Source organism: Fringilla coelebs (genome assembly GCF_963513975.1).
Source record: "Fringilla coelebs genome assembly, chromosome: 4".
NCBI classification, from domain to species: domain Eukaryota; kingdom Metazoa; phylum Chordata; class Aves; order Passeriformes; family Fringillidae; genus Fringilla; species Fringilla coelebs.
In genome coordinates this window covers 65,457,748-65,474,681 of record NC_140032.1, presented here as the reverse complement: position 1 = coordinate 65,474,681, position 16,934 = coordinate 65,457,748, and positions in this window count along the sequence as shown.

Genomic DNA, 16,934 nt, shown 5'->3' with positions numbered 1-16,934 from the left:
ACTGAAGCTCAAAGCAGAAAATATGCAGCATGATAAAATTATGAAGAATAGAGCTGTATGCATATTTCCTTAAGTAATTGATCCACTGAAAGACTAACTCTTATTTTGGAAAACGAAATGCCGAGATAAGCATTAGATTCATGAAGTGCACTAAGTAAAGTGAAATGTACCAGAGTGTTTATGATCTCTTTTAGCAGGAAGTTTAGCAGCAAGATGTGACAGCAGCATTTTTCTTTCTTGCTAATAAGCATTATATGCTGCCCTGAAATGTGTCTTTATAGCTACTTAGAACTGTAAGGTGTGGGGAAAAAGCTCTTCACTGAAGGGGTGGTCAGGCATTTGAACAGGCTGCCCAGAGAAGTGGTGGAATCATCAGAGCTGGCAGTGTTTAAAAAACATGGGTGCATGTATCACTAGGGGATCTGCTTCAGTGGTGAACACAGAGGTGCTGGTTTGACAGATCCCATGATCTTAGAGGTCTTTTCCAGCCTTAACATCTAGCATCCATATGTTATAAGCCTGCCAAGAGCCATCAGTAGAATTCAAATACAATAATTGGGAAATTAGTTGCAAAGGCGTGTACAACACCGCATTTATTGATTTCTAGCAGCACTTCTCAACTAATAAAAGTTTACATTTTCATTGCATGCTTACATTTCTCTTAACAGGAAAAGTCTGTAGGTGTTTTAAGTTTTCAGCTTCCCAGAGGATGAGCCAAGCCTGGGCAACTGAGATGTTTTAATGACTGTGTCTCAACAAACTCCTTCTGCCAGCAGCATCTTGTGGGTTACCATCCTTGATCTGTCTTTCCAGCCTGTCTGCATCACAGTTCAAGTATCAGTGGCTGCTAACAGCTTGACCCATCTGAGAGTACATGTGTGCTTCAGCAGAAAGTGGCATGCCAGAGAATATATAACCTGTTGCACTTTTTTTACAGCTTAATGGACAGATCTCAAACCATGTCGTTTTTGCAGATTCTGCGGGGGATTTTGTGTAGCTCTCCCCTGGATAAATGAAAAATTCTTTTTCTTAACTTATTAAAAGCAGGGCTAAATATTTTTCTCTCCAATGAAAAAGAAAAAGGTGGCTTTACAAAAAAAGAAGAGATGCAACACAAAAAATATGCAGGATATTTTACTGAATGTGTTAAATTAAATATTGACTTTCCATAATGTGCCATGGTGGCCTCACAAGAAAAGGGAATTCCGTTGTATGTATGAAACTCAACACCAGCACAGACCTTGCCCCAATATGATGGCAATCTTCAACTGGCTGCAGGACTCTACTGAGCCATAGGCTTGCTTAAAACTCAGGCAAAACTGGAGGTAACTTAAGAGGGAATTTCGAGCAGTAGAACTTGTCTCTATTTTTTAGGATTCCCTGGTACCTCTGAAATGTTATAGCTACATTTGACTAAAGTTCACGTCAAAACGTTAATTTCATTGTAAAATCAAGACAGAAAAAATTACAAAGTGCCATCTGCATAATCATATTATCACACCATCCCATTTCCTTTTTTGAGGGGGGGAATACCTATCAATCATCAGCCCAAGGTACAGAACCTGTGTTACTCCAAGTGAGTCAAGTTTTGAATAAAGAGACAGTGAAGTTGGTTATGTGAAAAAAGAAATATAAATACACTGATGACACCAGAGGTAGATGGTGAAAGATGCTGTTGTTTCAGTGATTTGCAGTTGTATGCCATGGGCAGCAGAAATTACAGAAGAGAATCCTATTAAATAATTATTTCCATTCATGGTCCATATCTAAATACTATTTTCACGTGGCACAGAATTTTTGTTTTACTTCTTTCATTTCCATCAGTTTTCTTCCAAAAAACTGTGATAATAATAGTAGTGGCAAACAGAATAAATAGTAAAATAAAACAATTTTAAAACAAATAAACCAAACCCTTTCTAGAGACAGAAAATACTGTCAGGCATGGCAAAATGTGCAAATATAATTTGCTCCATAGGAGCCACTACTGTGTGAGTGTTTCAATAGCTGACCCAGTGTATCTTGACTAAATTGCTGTTTGAAGATACAAGTAGCTAGATGGAATCAGTTGTCCTCAAGGTAGCCTAAATATCTCATGCTGTGTTCATTAAGAACATCAGTCAGAGTGCTGTGTTAGGATTCATGGGGTTCTTTGCTCAATTTGATCATCTTTAGAAGTGCACAAGATCACAGGCCAGATTCATCAAAGCAAGGGATAAAAGAGATTTTCCTTTGTACAGCTTGGATGTGGAGCTATTTTAAATTAAACTATTCTAATAAATTTAGTTTTCACTTCATTAACAGTTTTGCATTTTGTAGTGGGTGACTGCTAAAGCAAGAATGATATGAAAAGTCTGTACTTGTTTGTATGCAATTGTACTTGTTTATATACAATTTTCAATTGTATACTGGAATTTTCATGCTATTATCTGGTAGAAAGCATTGCTAATTTGTGACTGTCTTAATGCAATAATAAAAGGGCCTCTGTAGAGATCCAATTATTAAAATTATTAGAGAGATGCCACTGCCCAAATTAAAGCACAAATGAGGCCATATACCAAAGTCAATAGAATGGATTTTTATTTAGCAGTAAATTTGATGTAGAGAGATAGGGAGAAGGAGAGTGGGGAGCGAAAGAAAGTGGCAGAGAAGCGGAGAAAAATACAACCACTCTGTGAATTCCACCAACATCCTGTCAGTCCTCCTGGTCTTCTGGATGTGATGGTTGCAGACTGTTTCCATCAAGTGGTGGGGGAGCAAATCCAAAGAGCACAACCTCTGTTGGGTTTATAGTCACTCAGGTTCAGGTGGGAATGCCCAGGGAAGGGGTTTCACACTGGGTAAAGGAATACAAATCACAAGACACCTGATTGATGCAGTGTTGGGGATCACAGGACCCTTTAAGGGTCTTGACACCTCTTAGCATAGCCCATCAATCATGGTCCATCCCCCAAGAGGAATCCCTTTATCCTACAGGGGAATGTCCCATACTTTGGGTTGGCGTTTTCACGGCTGGTGTCATTAAATAAGGGAGGACAATGGCCTGATAAGAAGGACTTATCCACCTCAGAGGATTTGCCTCTTACCTCTCATTTGCCTCTTATCTGGGAACCCAGTGTGTAGCTCCAGGTGAGCAGGCCCTTCTGTACCAGGGAGGCAGGCCAGTCTCAGGTGCATCCCCAGAAAACTGAGCCACTAGCCCCAACATTCCAGTCCCTTACAGCAAATGGCCAAATATTCGACTCAATTATCACTAGCAGTCATTCTCATAGTCTCTTAATACCATTTTTTTTCCATATATGATGTCATTTTCATGAGATGATACACTGCAATTTGGGCTTTTAAATTAGTAAAAGATTACTCAAATTAGAGCTCGTTTTAGGATTTTGTCATCTCAGTTTATGAGGACCTATAATTGTTTAGACCCAGGGAACTGAAAATGTGAATGAAAATGATGACTGTCAAAGTTTTAAAGGGAATACAATACAAAGAATAAGATTTGGAGTAGGAGCATACTTGAAAATATCTGGACCCAATAAAACTTGGGAGTGTCTGCACTGAAAACCACTTTTCTTTTGGAAACCATTTATCTGGCTGACATCTAGAGTTTGTTATAAAATATTATTTACTCACAAGAAAGACAACCAATCTATTTTTTTCTGCATATTTATCCTTCCTTGGACTACAGCATGTTTTGACATCCCCTAACAACAAGGGGACCAACAATATCAACAATATTAGCTTGGAGGGAGTGGTTGGGGCAGTGGCTGTGGTCAGGTTGAACTCTGCAGTGTCTCTTTTGTAGAGTATTTTTATTAATGTTTTTGCTGCTATTGTTTGTTTTCTTATCTCATTGCTGCTTCTAGTAAATTATCCTTATCCCAGCCTGTGATTTTTGTCTTTTGTTCCTCCAATTAATTGCTGCACTGGGGAGGGGGAAAAGATGGGAGAGCGAGTAGTGTGTGGTATTTGGTTCCAGTGGGAACACAAAATTGTGCAGTACCTTTCCTAAAGCATGACAACAACACAGCTCAGGAGGGAGACTGGAAGAAGAACAATTGTTATATGCTTTATACTCTGGAAAAATCTTGATATTTCCCAATTCCAAACACTGAAAATTCTACAGAAAGCTGTCTTATCCTCTTCCTCCAAAAGTGATGTTTTCTTAAAAAACTTATCAGAAAAACAAAAAGGTATTTCTATCCATTTTCTTGAAAACTCTAAAGGTGATGTCAGGACTGAGCCTTCTAAACTTTAGATGGAGAATCAGGTTAAAGTATTCCTGTTTGAGGCACAGAAGATTGAGAATAAAGACTAATAAGGAAATCATTTACATTTTTCTTCAGCCTGCTTCTCACCACTGTATAATTAGCCATATACTTACTAATTGCTGACTATTCCCAAATTTACTGATGCTTAAATTACAATCTGATATGTCATATGTTTATGTCACATTAAAGTCCCCTCTGCTTTAATTAACAGACATCTAATCTAGAAAATTTTCAGGCAAGTACAACAAGTATCACGGAGCAGCAATTAATTGTAAATGCTTTCAGACAAATCAAAGGAAGCCATTGAAGATATTTGTCTATCAGCTGACATGAACTTGGAGAGAAATGCTCACCCACATGCTTCACTGCCTCTGAACTCATGTAAATTATTCTCTTACAACAACCAGTTAAGTACATTTGTGCACAGAGAAATCTCTAAGAATAAATGTCTTCTGGCATTTTAAAGAGATAATGTCAGGATTCCTGTCCAGCAGAGGAAAACAATCCTGGTTGTTTATCTAACTGAAACAGTGCAATAATGTGGAAAAAAAGATGAGAGAAAGATACAACTTTGCTTTAACCATCTCAGTACTGCATCTACTTCTTCCCAGAAGCAAGGCTTAACCCAGAACAAGAGCTAGGCACATAATGGCATCAGCACCTTCATTCAATGCTGGCATATTCAAAACGTGCAAAATTCAAAATATGAATGGCCAAACTGGGATAAACCAGTCTCCTATGATAGCCTTTCTCCAACAGAGGCCACAGATGAGGGTTTGTGGAAAGGTAAATGGAACAACATATTTTGGCATCCAGAAACAAGACAAGAAGGTAAACACACACTTAATGTCATAATTTCTTTTGATAAACTAATGTCATAATTTCTTTTGATAAACTAAAAGCAAGTGGAGGTTTTTCTTCTCTGGTAAACATGATGGTTATAGGAAACATTCTTTTTTCAACCTGCCCAGACAACTGATAATCTAAAATCAAAACCTTGTTGTGAGGGTGCTACTTTGAAGGTTGGAAACAGTGAAAATAATAACTTTAAAAAATAACTTTACAATATAATGTCTTTAATAGAAAGTCTCTTTTTCCCCAGTCAAACTATTTCCCTCAGTCTTTTGCAGATACCACTGGTACTGAATAAGTCTAGGAACAATATTCAATCTTATGAACCTCTGAGTTTAGTACTCAAAAATAATTAATTCTGGCCTTTCCTGGTCATTTTCTTCCTTTTGAGTCTCTAAATCATACCTTGAACATTAGTTTAACCAAAAGGCTTTTTGATTAATATGTATATACCAGGCACACAGTTCACTGCACTCTTAAAGTTCATCAGTTTACTGCCAAAAATTTTTATTTTAATATGCAGCTTCCTGCTCTTGGGGCCTAGGTTTTGAATTAAGCAATGGTTTTATGGCTGCACCCTTTTAAAGGGGTAAATGTACTCTCATACTCCTCACAGTCCCTTCCTCAAAATTTCTTTCATTTTTCTCTTGCATCAAGCACGAGTTGCCTTCTATAAAGAGTTTTGCTAGCACAAAACTAGTTCTGCTGCCTTAGTTTCTGCAGCATTGCATGGCATGGCAAGGTCTCATTTATATAGATTTAAATTTCCCTTCTTTTTTCAGTGGGAGCTATGTCCATACACCCAATGACATTATCTAGTTATTAGACAATAAAGCAAAGAGTTATGGGAAAAGCAAAAAGATTTCAATGAAATTCTGAAGCTTCTTAGGGAATTCACAGCAGACATTTTCAGCAATTGGGACATAAAAGAGAGATTATTCTTCAGAGATCACTGATTTACAGCTGGAGCATAAAGGGAGCAGGTGAAAACTATTCTGTTCATCTCAGCCTCTGTCCAGCCAGGGTTTCCCATGTTTTCTTGGAATACCTGTGTAGTTTGCTGGTCACTGCAAACCAGGGCAGAGCAGAAGGAGGCAGTTTTGGGGCAGTACTGATCAGCAAATGTTTGCTGGCTATGAGCTGATGACAATGCACAGAGGGATCTGAGAGAATGTATTTACTAAATGCATTCCACAACTTCCTGAGCTATCACACTGAGGTAAATTCCTCAGACAGGAGAGGAGAGAGAGAAGACTCATAGGATATCCTGAGTTGGAAGGGTCCCACAAGGATCATCAGGTCCAGCTCCTGGCTCTCCAAATATAATGACATCAGGATAGAATACAGACTTTGTTTCTAAAGGAAGCAAAGATTCAGTCTCATATTCTGTAAATATACCAATTTCACTACAAATCTGCTGACTCCAATCACCCTTTTAATGGTGAATTAGTTAGAATGTTTTGTGACTTTATTCCTAATCTGATGAATTAATTTTCTAGTGGTCTGTTGTTGCAATAAATTCTACATATTAACTCTACCCTTCTCTCATAGTGTGAACTGGTTTGTGCTTTCTTTTGTGGTGCTCTCCTCCTTAGATGATTGACAGATGCTTTTTGATTTACCTTCTGGTTTTTTTCCACAGCCTGAAGTCCTTAGGTTATTGAGCCACACATGGTGGCTATGGAAGCTGCAATTGCTTGTGCTGATGTCATGATACTGTTTAAGTCCTGTCTCCTGAGACTGCTTTTATTGTCTGATAGGTCTTCCTGGTCATGAAAACACTTTGTATAATGCCTTGACAAGTAGCTTATATTTGCTCTGACTGGACTGAAGTCGGCAGACTGCCAAAGCATGTTGAGGCTCATCATTTTGCTTCATAAAATATTGAAGGGCACAATGGATTCTGCCAAAAGCAACTCATTTCTTCTCCTAAGGGGTCCTCCTTGGGTTTCTTATAAAGGCTGTGAGCAGACTTTGATTGAACTCCATGGGTCAGGGGTCAGTAAAAGGTAATGAAGTAGTGGGATGAGCACTTAACTTTCCTCAATGTCTCTTGAAAGAGGCACATTTCAAGAAAAAAATAAAAAAAGGCACAAATTAAGCACATAGTCCCTAATGTCTTGATCATCAAAGGCTTGTGATCAGAGAAAATACCATTAAGTAATCATGAAGTGAGGACATAACAGGAGAAAAAGCCCATAATAAAAAAGGTCTATTGAAATGAGACTTTATGGACATTTGCTGAGTGCACTTATGGCACTGTATCAATAAAATAATAACATAGCAGGAGCTGTCTCCCATTTGCAAGAAATATAGAAACAGTGCTCTAAAGAGACTTGTGTGTATAATAAGAGATAATCTGTGATGGTACACAATATGCTTACCACAAAGGCTGGTAATAAATCCCAACACCATTATTTTGTTTTTCAGCATTTGTCTGCACATTTATGAATATTGTTAAAATGATGTATTAAATTTTATTTATTTCACTACAACTCAGCTGGAGTAGTAATAAAATTCATGTCCACATTTTTTCCCAGCTGCTCCTACAAATGGCATGAGAAGGAAACATGGATATGTGTGATATGCTTTACATTGAAGTACAGTGGGCTCCAGTGCTCTGACTGGGGCTCCTGGGTTTATGGAAAGACACACACCATAAAAATAGGAAAGCTCAGCAGATGTCCAGAAGTAGAATTTCTTTTCTTCTTCCTGGTGATGTGTCCTGCTGCTCAAGGCACTGCTGATAAGGCTGTGACTCTTTACATCTCTCTTTTCAGGGCAGGATTTGTGTATGAGGTTCTGCATGCAGAGACTTTTCTCTCTTGATTTTATTATTTTGAGGTTAAAATTCACACCTGTCATTTCCATGTTGAGTAGGAACTACTGAAAACTCCCAGTCTGTGTCATACATCAAGAAGGAGAGGCTTCCACCCCAGGGAAATCTGGAGGGCAGAATCATCCACCACATCGTGGGGGCCCTTCTAAGCTCTCAGTGAGATTGGCATTTTTACATTACATACACTGTCAGGATCTCTGAGAGGCTGATTATTTTCTAAAATTTGGTCTTTCTTATCTCTGTATAAGAGATCATCTTGTCATCTTTGTCTGGATGTAGCAGCTGTGTGATACAGCATAACATTGGCTTTACTGCCATGAATATAGACTTACAAAAGCATTAATGATTTTATGACTAGCTTTCCATATTAAAAAGTTTCTAGGCATCTACCCAGTTCTATAAGAGGGATGTTTTTCTGAGCTATCATCTGATAGTTGATCCAAAAACTCTAAAAAGAAGTAGAACCCAGGTTATGAAGAGGTACTGTGCTTTCAAAAACACATCTGTCAAATCAGGAACAGCTGGGACCCACAGTCATCTGTCCTGTCCAGTGACAAATTCTGACTTTAACTGGCTTGAATTTTCTGTATTTACTGCATCTGGCATTGGGAATTCAATGCCTTGCCTACACAAATAATTTTCTGGTGTGGATTTCTACCGTGCTGGACACAGGAAGCCAAGTCGCATACCAAATTCAGAAGGGAAAAAGCCCAAACAACTTAAAATGGAAAGCATCCTGCTGCATATTGGATTAATGTGCTGTCAGCAACATTATGTGTTATTGCATCAGAAACTGAGAAAATAGAAACACAGTTTTAAAAAATCAGCCTGTGGAATTTTCCTTTTTCTGACTCTATTGCAGACTTTTCAGTCATAGAGAGCTGGTCAGCCTGTTTCCATTCTCAGCAGAATGATCAGTACATGTGGATCTTCCTTTAGTTCTAGAAATTTAAAATGGGCTTTCAGCAAAGCACAATATTGCTCTGAGTTGACTGTGCAGGGAGTCACTGATAGTAAAAAAAAAAAATCCCTGAAAATCACTACTGTTTGTTACACCTGATAGGTCTGTCCAAAAATACTAAAAGTCATGATACAACTGTAGGAAAAATCCACTATCAAGTGTCTGGATGTGTAGATACCATGACAGCTCTAATTTTGAAGTCTGGCAAATTCCTTGTCTCCATTGCCTTCAATGTAAGAGAAATGGCAAAAGAAAGAGGCAAATTCCTGAGGCATCCAACTGTCTATAGGAAGGATTCAAGAGACCATTCCTCAAGGGGTGGAAGAATCTCCTAGTGGTGGGATGATATCTGGTTGAATACCACTTGGTAGATCTTTAAAAACCTAAAAATATGCTTCCCCAACCTATATGTTTTTCTGGAATAATTATTCTGGTCTGGTTTACCTGCTATTTTCCATTCTAACTCCTACAAATAAAATTTTTTTCAGCTCAGTTACAAAGTCCCAACCTTGAGGGACGTTTTTTGTTGTTTGCCTTTATTTTGTTTGTTTGGTTGGTTTTAATCTGATTTGAAAATAAAATTAAATTTTGCTGTTAAGGGATGGATCCCACTTAACCTCAAAGAAGACAATTTTTTTTCCCCAAACAAACAGTAATAATTAATAACACATTTCTTCAGGCAGCAAACATGCATGGAAAATCTTTGTGATGAACATTTAGGTTATTAGCATAGTAAAACAGGGGAATATGACTGAAATATTGTCAGCACTTACATAATTAGTGCTATTGAATGCATCCTACTACTGTATCTGTCTTTGTATTCATTCATCCCCCCAGGCTTATAAGACATAATTCTTTAGCTATATAAGTATGTATGTTTAGTATATACACATTTGTGCAGTCTGCATTTTAAATATTAAACACACTTTAATGAGATAAGGTACCTCACTGCACACCACAATATCTCTTTTTTTGTCATACTTTTTCACCACTGCACAATTTTATAGGTGAAGTTCATGGGAATATAGAATAACTGCTCAAGAAATCTCTGTTTTTATCACTGACAAAGCAGAGGATTTCAGCTTCACCCCAGAATGACACATAAACACTATTATTTACAAAAAAAAAAACCAAACAGAAGTAGCAGAAAAACCTTTCTGATGTCAATCAATTATATGACAGATAGTTTAACAACAGAATAATAATGTGGAATGGGGAAGTTTATTAATAGGTATAAAAATGTTGATTCCCTCCTAAGGCTGCTGTTCATGTATGCAAAGCATAACAAAAAGAAAATTCCTGAAAAAATAACAACAGCTTCTTCAGCATGCATGGAAAAATTACCTGTAGTTACCTCTATCATAAAATGCTGCCATTTCAAAATTGACTCATTGTTCTTCTACCTCTAGTAAATAATTAATGCATTTTGCACTCCCAAAATTTGTTTTCTCTCTCAGGCTCTACATGGAGAGCTTTTTCCTCTCTCTTAGTGAACAAAGTTTAAATAATTTTAAATATTAGAAGTGAGAAGGAATCAAAGCTACCCTTATCTTTTCTAATGCAGAGCTGCAGTGCTATACATACAAGCAGTACCATTTGAAATTAAAAAAAAAAACGAAAAAAGTGGGACAAGATCAAGTGTGATTTCTACCAGAGAATGTAACAAAAAAAAAAGTCTTTAGCAAAGAAATTTTTGGAAGAACAGGAATCCTCATTTGGCTGCATGTTTTTTAGTTGTCTTTATTTTTTTCCAAATAATCACCCACTAAACCTTCAGTGTTGTCTGCTGATTCTGCCATCACTTTTGACCTCATCTTAGCCAGTTAAAGTATTTTTGACTTTTCATTGCTAGAGATGTTAGCCCAGGACATTGCTCATATCCTCAAACCCCACTGAAGTCCCACACTACAAGATGTGAATTTATTGAGAATTTACTGTGAATTTATCTTTACTGAGAATCAGAGATGGATCAGAGCTAGACAGAGGGGCTGAACAGCTGGGTTTCATTCTTCCCAATGTGCAAAGCAGATTTTCCTGTACAAAAATTCAGGCTGCCATGCACCTTGGTGGTCAGTCATTACTGAGATTTGTGCATGCAATATGTTAATTGCAAGATTAGAAATTACTTTTGAAAGTTACTCTCATATAGTGTGAGGAAATGCTCTGTTTCAGCAGATGTTGCAGCTGATTTTTGCAAGCACCGGTTTTGAAGTACAGTACTGGTGGTTGCAAAGATCTTGTTTTGACTTCTAAAATGAGACACTTGCTGTGGCTATCATTAAGAGGGAAGAAATAAAATAAATCAAGATATTTCTAGAGTGTCACTTCTCTGACCACAGCCCAAGATTAGAAATGAGATTTCAGAATAAAGAACATCCAAAATATTACACGAAGTGAAGCATCTACAAATGATTACAAGGAAAAATTTACTTTATTAGAAAGATAGGTGCTTTGATCAGTGCTAATGAAGTGTACATGAAAGGTATGGGTTTCAAAGAAATGATGGAAACTACAATGTTGGGGGAATGTAATAATATTTCAAGCTTTTTGCCTCACACTCCTTGCTTAGTAGAAAATTAATGACTCATACGACCGAAAACTGTTATTTCAAGATTATTATTTTTGAAGAACTGCTAATTATTCCTAATGAAACGACTTTACTGTGGGTACAAGCATACAAACTGCTTCATTCACTTTGTGTTTATACAGCTCCCTGAGCTCTGAAACATGCAATCCAGCTAGGGTACAGCACTCCCACAGTGCCAGGTTAAATGAGTCTTCCCATAAATATGTACCAATCAATTAATCAGTTTTCCTAATAATCACTTGCTTTTACATGACCACGGTGTTTGAAAACAAGCAGTCTGAGGACAGTGGATTCAATTTGCCTCTCTGAGGGCATGAGAGTAATGGCTCATCTTGCTGAGAAAGCATTTACCACAGGGGGGAAAAAAAAAAAAAGTGGATGGGTGGATGCTGGTCCTAGTCTGTCCTTCCCTATGTGTTTTTCGCTAAATGCCAAATTTAAATATATCTGCAGCTCCAAGCATGCAAAAAGTATTTCTGGACCTCAAGAAACCCTACGTTTTCTGTTTATCTACATACACACCAATTAATATTTACATCATTTTTATTCCAAACCCTTGACAGGGCTGGTTTCTGTGAGAAGCTGCTGGAAGCTTCCTCCATGTCCAAAGGAGTCAATCCTGGCAGGCCTAGAGATGGATGTGCCGCTGGTCAAGGCTGGGACAATTAGAAATGGTGATAATGCCCTTGAGATAACAGATTTAAAAAGAAGTTAAAAAAAAAATACAAAACCAAAATGTTATTGTGGCACTGACATGTTTTATGAAAATCCTTTCCCTAGGATTTTTCTCCTGAGAAGCTGAGAGGCCTCAGAAATTAATTGTAAACAATAATTATCTGATTGCTTGGAATGTGGCCTGGAGATGGTTTGCATCTTTGGTTGGTTACATGTGAATTTTTTTACTTAATGACCAATCCCATTCCAGCTGTGTCAGACTCTCTGCTCAGTCACAAGATTTTATTACTCATTCCTTTCTAACCTTCTGGTGCATCCTTTATCTTTCTTTAGTATACTTTAAGCATAGCATTTTTAAGAGGATATAACATCATCAAATAATAAATCAGCCTTCTGAAACAGGGAGTGAAGATTCTCATCTCTACCCTCGTCCTGGGGACCCTCAAACACCCCCACATTATTGCACAGCTGCAATTGCAGCCAAAGAACAGAGTGAGAGGAGCAGCCCTGCAGGCACCAAGGTCAGTGCAGGAGAAGGTGCAGGAGAAGGTGCAGGAGGTGCTGCAGGCACCAGAGCTGGGGCTCCCCTGCAGCCCATGGTGAGACCATGGTGAAGCAGCTGTGTCCCTGCAGCCCATGGGGATCCACAGGGATGCAGAGATCCACCTGCAGCTTCTCAAGACCCCTGATGACCCATTCTGGAGCAGGCTGTCCTGGAAGGACTGCAGCCCCTGGAAGAGTGCTGCATTGCAGCAGCTCACAGGGGGCTGCTGCCCGTGGGATGAACCCAGGGCAGAAAAGTTCACTGAGAAATGTCTCCAGTGGGAGGGACTCCATGTTGGAGCAGGAGAAGGACTCCTCTCCCTGAGCACTGGCAGGGAAAATGTGTGATAAACTGATCATAACCCTCATTCCCTCTCTCCCTGCACCACTGGGGAAGGAGGTAAATCAGGGAAAGAAAGAGGGTGGGGGAAGGTTTTTTCAAGGTCTTATTTTACTTCTCGTTATCCTGCTCTAATTTTGTTAGTAATAAATTCAATTAATATTTATAATCCCAGTCTGTTTTGCCCATGATGGTATTTGGTGAATGCTCTCTTTCCCAGCCTCATGAACCTTTTATTGTATCTTTTCTTCTCTGTCCAGCTGCAGAGAGAAGTGATAGAGGCTTTGGAGGGTGCCTGGCATCCCAACAGGATCAATCCACACTGTACATGAAGTTACTGACCTCAAGATATGCCTCTGAAGCTTTGTAGAGCAGAAGCAGAAACATTACCAGGGGATGATGCCCTAATTATTCCAGAGTTCAGCACCACCACTGTGAGCAAAATAAAAGCCTGAGGTAAATTCACTGCAAAAATGTTTCTAAACTCCTGGCAAGCCTTATGGCAAAAAAGGTTTTTTAACACTGAAATGCAGAGCTTAAGGAAACAGCTGTTGTCTCTGAAGATAGGGGCTGACAAATGAATTGGTGAAACACACAGTTATCTTCCATTTGGCTTTAAGGTGAGTTCCTAATGCCTTTTGGGTAATACATTTTTTAAATTTTAGTTCTACATAAAAGCTGATCTAATTTAACACCCCTTCCAGTGAAAGGCAAAATCCTATTGCCCCCCTTCCTTTACTCACTTCTTCTTTTTCTCCTGTTTTTGGCACTAGCATTCTTGCCTCTTTCCCTCCTACTGGCTGGGCTGCACAGCTGAGCCTGAGTCAGCTTACCAAAGTTATCAGCAGAAGTGAATCACTTCCATATGAAGCTAATAAGGGAAGTAAAAGTCTTGGCTGTATCAGCACAAGATATTTGCTTTAATTTTTCACACTTTTCTTTATTTTCATATAAATATATATATGTGTATATGTATAATAAAATGCTTCCTCTATCATATTTACTTGTCATTGATCAGTCAGCTTAATGATCACAACAAGAAAAGCTTGTTGCAACACCAAAGGGTCTCTCTGGGTTATTCTTGCCTTCTGCCTTCTGGAGATTGCCATAGTATCAGATGATGTAGCTGAATATCAATATTCCTGCTATTACACATATATTAGAAAAGGCCTTTAATTCATCCTGTCATTTTTAGGGAAACAGTAGCTGAAACAAAGCTGTTAACTTTCCCCACCAGCCTGGTTTAGTCAGAAATGGGCATTTTATAACTGAAAATTCAGGCTCAGATGGTCAACCTTTTTTATTCTGTAATACACAGTGTCATTCATCAGCTGTCACTTTTAATTGCTGGGTGTTGGTCACTCAAACACATAGTGAACCATAAGAAATAAACCTGTCAACAAAATCCATCAGGAATGTTATTTTGGAAGAAGAGTTTAAGTGTTGCTGTTATCTGTTAAGTACAACAAGAAATCTTCAGACATAAAGGAGAAGGAAAACATACAGTTACATATAATGGCTGATTACTGCTGCTATTTTAAAAAAGACATGCTTTATCTCTATTATCTCTATTTTTTCTCATAAACACTTGTGTATCAGAGTGGGAAGAAAAATGAACAAAAACACAGGGCTCAACTGGCAAGAAGAGATTTAAAACACCCAGTTTTGCAAGAACATTCCAAAATGTAGCCAGGGATACTCACAGCTACTTCAAGAAAACGTTGCTTACCATCCTGTGAGCATCAAGTCCAGAACACATTGCTGCTTCTTTTCTTCAGGGTTTGCAGTGGGAGATACTTGACCATTTACTCTCTATTCCCTACACATAATAGGAGTACCAGAAATGCTCAGAGCAGAGAGCTGGAACTTCTGGGACAACAGGACATGAACTGGATTATGGATGGTGCTTCCAGGCAAAAAGCATCTATAGCTACTGGATAAATTGAAGAACTGCAAAATTTAAAAATCATATCTTATGCACAAACATTTTACCTCCTTTTTGCTGAAAAAAAGATGTCTCAAAGTTATTAGCAACACGTAAGAACAAAGTTAGAAAGTGATAATTTTATAAATGACACTTCTCTTCCCCCAGCTGACAAAATTGTTGAAAAGTAGTACTTTCAGGTAGGATGTAAGCAGGATGTAAATCAGCTCAATTCATTCTTGAAGGAGCAAATCTGCACAGCAAAACAGTTGAAACCACTGGTTAAAAGTCCTGTAATTTAGCAAAGATGATTAGATTTTGTTATTTCCAAAGGGACACATTACAGAGAGAGAGAGAAAGAGAAATATTCCTCTCCTCTTATCTCTGTTAAATCAGGTGAGCAGGTATCAGTGACATGGCCTCTACATCCTCTCTCATTAAAATACAAGAAGACTGTAGCAGAATGGGAAAAAGAAGGGAAAAAAAATCTCAGAACCCTAGGAAAATAAGAGACAAAATAACACTGAAGTCTTGCACTGGAATAAAGTGTTCTAAAATCCCTATTTAGAGAAAGAAATGCAAATTGATTGTTGAGTAATTTTAACAAATTCTAATTGTAAAATAATGTGGAAAATCATGTCTTGGTCATTCTGTATAGGAAAGAATTCCTCTGTCATCCCTCCATTCCTAGATGAATGCTAATGGAAGTTGGTTGCTGTTAATTTCCCATTACTTTGTTGATCATTTTTTAGGCAATTACCCTAAGGTAGTCATCTAGATTTCCTCTGTAGACAGTGAAGAGGAAGCAGAACCCTGACTACACAATGCATCCCAACCTAAAATTTATATCTGTAGGGGCTCAGAGGAATAACAGAGGCAAACAATAATTACTTTTCAGATAGGTCACTCCATGGAAAGAGATGCCCCAAAATGTTTTCTTACCTGGATGACTAAATAAGGGTTTCAAGTTTATCTTTTACAGTTTTTCCAACTTTGATGTTTCGACATTTCTTAGAATTATTAAGTATTTACTTAATCCTTAAGGCATGAAAGGCAATAGGATGATAAATAGTCCAATATGGACATTTTACTTTTCATACAGGATGGATAGTTACAGCAGGAAAGAGGAGCTTAGTAAATAAAAAGCTAGAAGGTTCTGAAAGCTATCACCTGTGCTCTCTTTAACCCTCAGACAAATCACTGGAGACTGATTTTCCCCACTTGGACTTAGCCATAAAGCATTTTAAACATAAATAGTAAATAGAATGCAATTGTCCCTTGATTTCTGGCATTCTGACTGGTTTTAATGTTTCCCAATGGTTCAACATGAGGATATTTGCATTTTCTATTTTGTTTGTTTTCAAATAGAACCAATTTGTGAAGCCTAAACTTTAGAAATAGACAGACTTAAGAATGTCTCTGCCCATTTTGAGTTATCTACATACGGATTTTCATCGTTTTTTGCTTTATTTTTTTTCACAGCCCAACTTTTATTAGTTTCAGTTGGAGCTGCATTTTTGCAAATGAAAACTTTGCTGTGACAAGATAAGCACGAAGAAAATGAGGAACATCTTTCCTCTCAAAAGTCTGGTTTAAGTGACTTCCTTTGAATCATACAGTAATCTTGTGACAGATGATGATACAAAATGCAGTTTCTAAGCTGGCATTACATTGCCTTAACTGTAGGAATAAAGCCCACTGAAAAACAGATTGCTGCTTCAGTGTTGGTATAAAACTGAAATTATAAACTCGCATGATGAATTGCTGAGCGGCTCAGAACAAAAGATTTCAACTACATCAGAAAGAAAAGGTACTCCCTGAATTTATTATCCAGGTGTTCCATATAGGTAATGATCTTACAAGAAATATGTTTTGTCAAATAAACAATTTTTGTGTAAAGCACAAATAATTTTAACTACCCAATAATTTTAACTAGTTTGGCCTT